Source organism: Carlito syrichta, unplaced genomic scaffold (genome assembly GCF_000164805.1).
Source record: "Carlito syrichta isolate Samal-C Ts95f unplaced genomic scaffold, Tarsius_syrichta-2.0.1 Scaffold61697, whole genome shotgun sequence".
Taxonomy (NCBI): Eukaryota; Metazoa; Chordata; class Mammalia; order Primates; family Tarsiidae; genus Carlito; species Carlito syrichta.
This window is the reverse complement of record NW_007005793.1, coordinates 383-6,303: the sequence shown is the minus strand read 5'-3', so window position 1 is coordinate 6,303 and position 5,921 is coordinate 383. Positions and strand designations below refer to the sequence as shown.

The following is a 5,921-nucleotide window of genomic DNA, read 5'->3' as shown; positions in this document are numbered from 1 at the left end:
CTGCAATTTTTGGAGCCTGTGGGCATCATCTACAACCCTGTGGAGTATGCATGGGAGCTGCATCGCAACTACATGATTTGCTTCTGCCAAGGCCCCAAGGAAGTGCTTTTCCTGGGTATGAACCCAGGGCCTTTCGGCATGGCCCACACTGGGGTAAGGGGCTTGGCTTCCCTGGCAGGTGGAGTGGGGTGGGGAGTGTAGGGGGTGGGGGAGTGGGAGTCCAGGGGCTTTTTCCAGAATCTCTGTGGACAGCCTGAGGTCTTCTTCCATCACTGCTTTGTCCACTGCCTTGGTGTGTGTGGAGGAGCATGTGCATGGCTGTGCAGGTCCCCGCCCCGTCCTCTCCTAGCACACACAGGCTCCTGTGGTTGCAGACACTCTCCTGGTCTCTCTGCCCATAATTAACCAAGCACATTAATGGTAGTTCTGATTTCCCCAAGAGCTGGCCGCTAATTACCTCTGAAAGCCCTTCCTTCCTCCAACTCCATCCTTGCCTTGCCGGATCTCCCCTGTCCCTAGTGTGTGGTTGAGGTCAGAAGAGGGCTAGGACTGCTGGGTCCTGAGAGGAGCCTGGCTGACAGGTGGGTATGGAAGACACGTGGGGCATTCCGGCCACCTGGGTTTCTTTCTCAGCTGGGGAGAGGTTCACAGCAGCACCGGGCTCCAGGGCCAGCCTGCCTGCCTCTCAGGGCTCAGGATGAGTGACTGCCCCTCGGTGGGGGTGCTTGGCATGTGGGGGAGGGGAAGGGTCCTCAGGGCAGGAGGCTCAGCTGCTTTTATTGACCCCAACTGGGTGATGAAAGGTGATCGATGATGATCGATGGAAATGACAGCCTGAGTCTTGGGGCTGGGAGGGCAGCCGGTGAGCGTGGTCAGCTCTGTCCTTGTGCCTCCTTGACTCTGGCTGCCTTTCTTTCTTGGCCATTTGTCTGTCCCCATTACTAACCAGTGAGACCCGTGTAGGGCTGGGTTTCTCATTGTACTCCCTGTGCTTGGTCCCAAAGGCTAGTTGGGGCAGAGGCAGACAAGTAGATTCTTCTGGGCCACAGTCTACAGTGAGGAACTGGAGAGAGATGGACAGGCTCTAGCCACAGGGCCCGGACTCCCTGTATGAGGCCTTCAGGTGAAGGTGAGGGTAGGGGCCCAGGCTGAATCCTCCTGGAAGGTGGGAAGGGGTCACTTAGGCGAGACCCCTGGCTTCAGGCCCCAGTTGGAAGCCCCTCACGGCTCTCTCCTTCCTCACAGGTGCCCTTTGGGGAAGTAAACATGGTCCAGGACTGGTTGAGCATTCAGGGGCTGGTGCTGACTCCTCCCCAGGAGCACCCTAAGCGACCGGTGCTGGGACTAGAGTGCCCACAGTCAGAGGTGAGTGGTGCCTGATTCTGGGGCTTTTCCCAGAACCTCTGTGGACAGCCTGAGGTCTTCTTCTGTCACTGCTTTGTCCATAACCTGTGTCCTCTGCTCTTCCTGGCTTCCAGCGGGCGCAACCTCACCTCTGCCGAAGCTGCCTGCCAGGCAGCGAGAACAGCTTCTCAGGCTCTGTGAGGCGGCCCTCTGCCGGCAGGTGCAGCTGCTGGGGGTGTGGCTGGTGGTGGGAATGGGGCGGCTGGCGGATCAGCGGGCACGGCGGGCTCTGGCTGGCCTGACTCCGGAGGTCCAGGTGGAGGGGCTCCTGCACCCTTCTCCCTGGAATCCGCAGGCCAACAAGGGCTGGGAGGCGGTGGCCAGGGAGAGGCTGGAGGAGTTGGGGCTGCTGCCACTGCTGTCGAAATGAGTGTTCTGGGACTGGATGGGACACCCAAGGCCTCTGAGTCATCCTTGCAACAGCTGCCAGTGCTCCTCCTGTGCTGGAGCAGAAGGTCCCCTGGGCTGTTTGGCTGCTGGGACATGTCTGCCTGGATTTCGGACACGTCTTCCAACCACTGCGGTATTTTGACACTACTCCTGCCCGCCCTCCTGATCCCTGCTTTCTTCACTTCCTCTGAGCACCCTCTGTGGTGTCTGATGCCCGGCAACCAGCAGGCATGCGGTGTTGCAAGTAGACTGCTCTACCTCGTTTCCTTGGCAGACTCTTCCACGGAGAGCGACCTTGGACTTCTCAGGTCCTGGTTGGTGTTTCTGAGGAAATATCTTGCCAGGATCCCCGCCCATTCTTCTAGAACAGCTTCCCGAGCCTAGACTTTTCCTCACAGGGACCAGGACAGAGCCTGAGACATGACATCACGAGCAAACTTCTTGTGGGACTGAGGCTAGAGCAGAGGAAGAACTCAGTGTGGCAGAAAGAGGGTCAGAGGACCTGGATTCTCATCCCAGCCCTGAGACTCATGAACTTGGTCATGGACAAACTGGCCTCTCTGAGCCTCAGGATCCTCATCTGTAAGATGGGGGTGCCACCTCCTGGGGCTGGAGCAAGGTTTCACTGAGATAAGACCTGCAAGGGCCTGACGTAGGCCTGGCACGTGGGTGCTCACTACATACCTTTCTTGCCTTCTCGCCTCAGGTTGGGGGGGTCACAGCACTACAAGGGAAGCCCCTCTCCACTCTGCAGACCTTGCCTCGTGAGTCCAGGCTTCCACCTGTGGCCAGGATGGGGGCAGATTCCTGCCGTGCCAGACATGGACGAATAACTATGAAAAATCCAGCCTGGAATTTTTTTTCCAGTCTAAGCATTAAAATCCCCTCAACCCTTTGTCTTAGTGCCTTTCCCCACTCCTGATTCTGCATGTTCGGGGAGGCAGTTGTGTAGAGTTCTTCCCCTTACCTCATTGTTTGCAAAGTATCCTCTGGGGTTGGGAGGATGTAGCAGGTCTCCCATTGCCTTATCAAAGCCGTGGGGCCTTCGGCTGTCCAGTAGCTTGTGTGATGGTCACGGCATCATGGGAAGCAGGTATGGGTGCTTGGGAGCCTGGTGGCTCACTCACTTTTCATGTCTGCTGGGTGGCTACGTGGGTGCCCAGGGCTGGGGAGGTGGACCGAGTTGGGAGCAAAGCAGATCTGGAGACCACCTGAAGGAGAAACACATGGTCTTCCCGTCTCCTGGGAGACAGGCTTTCTCCAGCTTCCAAAATTAATGAGATTTTTAGTCAAACCCTCCTTGTTCATTGTACGGTAAAGGACTTTGCCTTGTCTTCAGATACGGAGAGGGAAATGAAATCCTTGGAATTTCCCTAGTGAGGAGAGTGTGTTTGTTGTTCATGGTGGGTTCCTCAAACCTCACCTGAATTTCAGTTGCCATCTGCCCCTAGAGCACAGCCGAGTTTAAACTGAAATGTTGATCTGAGACTGCACCTGGGATACATGCTAGGATTTGACTGAGGATGGAGGCCGACTGTGCCAGAAAGACGGAGTGTATGGATAGATGGCTGGGACGCTGAGTTGGTGATGGCCACTGATCTCCAGGGAGGGAAGAGGGGCCAGAGGTTGAGTTGATCCAAGTGGCCTATGGTTTGACTCCATCATGCCCACAAAAGAAAACCCTGAGAAAAATGTCTGACACCACAGTCCTCTTCCTGGTTGGTGAACACATGGTTGTGCTGGAAGGGTGACGTGTCCTGATTCTATGGGCAGAGGACACAGCTGTGTTTGGGATGCTCCCAGACCTCACCTTCAGCTTTCTTCCTCTGACTGGTTCTGATTGGTATCCTTTATAATAAAGCTCTAATCATAAGTGTGTTTCCCTGAGTTCTGTGAAGTTCTAGCAAAATTGTCCAACCTGAGGGGGTTGCGGGAACCTTTGAACTTATAGCCATTTGGTCAGCAGTGCAAGTGGCCTGGAGACCCCTGAGCTTGGGACTGGCATCTGAGGGGAGGCGGGGGTGCCTGTTGGGGACTCTGCCCTTGAACCTGTCGAGAAGCTACTGACTACAAATGGTAAACAACAGAGTGGCATTGCAGCATTGCACCTTTTCGGACCTTGGATTCCTTTCTCATCTACTGCCAGACTATGGTGTTAAGTGGTGAGTGGCCCATGCTGCAGCACTGTGGAGTGATTGCACAGGGCTAGAAACCATTGTTTCACTGTATATTTAGCTGAGGCAGTTGGGGAAGGCTCTCTGGAGGAGGTGGTATTTCTTTTTTCTTATTTAAATTTTTATTTTTAAAATTATTTTTATTTTCATTTTTTGAGGCAGAGTCTCACTCTGTTACCCAGGCTGGAGTGCAGTGGCACGCCTGTGGCCACTGCAGCCTTGACCTGTTGGGCTCAGGTGATCCTTCTGCCTCAGCCTTCCAAGTAGCTGGAACTACAGGCATGCACCACTATGTCTGGTTAATTTTTTGATTTATTGTAGAGATGAGGTATTGCCAAGTTGCCCATGCTGGTCTTGAACTTGTGGGCTCAGGCAGTCCTCTCACCTTGGCCTCCCAAAGTGCTGGGATTATAGGCATGAGTCACCGTGCCGGGCTGAGGTGGCATTTCAAGTGGCCTTAAAGTGGGAAGTTTTGGAGTGCTTCAAGAATAGTGTTATGTTCAAGGGGTGGCAAGTAGATCACTGCTGGTTTGGCACAGTTGGGAGAAAAGCTGGAGAGGTAAGTTGAGCAAACTTGTGAAGGGCCTTGAATGCTAGAATAATTAAAGTCCAGCAAGGAAAGTAAGATGCACAGGACACGCACACTGGAAACACCCAACAAAGGATGGAAATCCACAGAAGGAGATACAGGGCCATATAGGAGGTGGAATGGGTGCAGGAGGGAAGGGGGGAAGGAAGAGTCTTGTTTATAGGGAGGACTTCGTAGGGACGTGGCAGGGTCTGCGTGAAAGCCTGGAGTTGGGGCCTCTAGGTCATAAGAGGGTGGGGGCAGAGTTGGGGAGTGCAGAGAGGCACTTGGACGGCAGCAACCAGGATGATAACTTGAGGGCCTGGATGTGGCAGAGTCACTGCCAGGTCTGGTTTTGAGGGGGCTTTTGCCCTCAGTTACTGGGGTACATCCCATCATGGAGAGGCTGGCCAGGGCCCTGGGCCTGTCTTTCCTGAGAGTACTGTACTCTGCTCGGGCTGCCATAACAAAGCCACCACAGACTGAGGGGCTTAGATGACAGAAGTTTATTTTTTCACAGTTCTGGAGGCTGGAAGTTCAAGGTCAAGCAGGTTTGGTTTTTCCTGTGGCCTCTTTCCTTGGCTTGCAGACAGCAGCTTTCTTGCTATGTCCTCCCATGGCTTTCCTCTGCGTACACCTCCCTGCCTCCCTGTGTCTCTCTTAGAAATGACCTGTCATATTGGATTGGGGCCCTATGCTTAGGGCCTCATTTAACCATAAGTGCCTCTTTAAGGGCCTTATGTCCAAATATAGTCATATGGCCGGGCTCCATGGCTCAGCCTGTAATCCTAGGACTTTCGGAGGCTGAGATGAATGGATTGCCTGAGCCTGTGGGTTCGAGATCCACCCGGGCAACTTGGTGAGATCTTTTCTCTACAATAAGTAAAAAACTAGCTGGGTGTGGTAGCGCACACCGTAGTTCCAGCTACTTGGAAGGCTGAGGCGGAAGGATGGCGGGAGCCCAGCAGGTTGAGGGTGCATTGGCCGGGAGCGGCCACTGCACTCCAGTCTGGGCTACAGAGTGAGACTCCAACTAAAAACAAACAAACAAAAAACAAATATAGTCATATTAGGGCTTCAGCATAGGAATTTTGGGGGGCATACTTAAGCCCATATCAGGCACCCAGAGTCACGTCACTGCTTATTATTTTGTCCTCCACCAATGTCAACCTCAAACAGACTTTTTTCAAGTCTGGAAGATTGGAAGGGTCTGGGGCTTAGCTGGCTGATCAGGCTCAGTCCCACCAGACTTGTCCTGTACCCCCAAATCCAATCTAGAATAGCTTATTCAGGGTAAATGAGTGTCCTCAGGGAATGAGAGTGCACTGTTTTCTCCCAAGCATAAGGGAATGGAGACTTCAGCTGTTAAAAAATAGCATCGTGAG

General features: G+C 53.7%; 1 pseudogene across 1 annotated transcript; it reads left to right on the top strand.

Annotated features, from left to right (window-relative positions):
* The first annotated feature begins 6 nt into the window (after window positions 1–6).
* Window positions 7–1,774, top strand: LOC103252061 (annotated as a pseudogene). The gene is made up of 2 exons (XR_503765.1): window positions 7–153; window positions 1,246–1,774. The product of XR_503765.1 is annotated as a single-strand selective monofunctional uracil DNA glycosylase-like (transcript).
* Window positions 1,775–5,921: the final 4,147 nt, after the last annotated feature.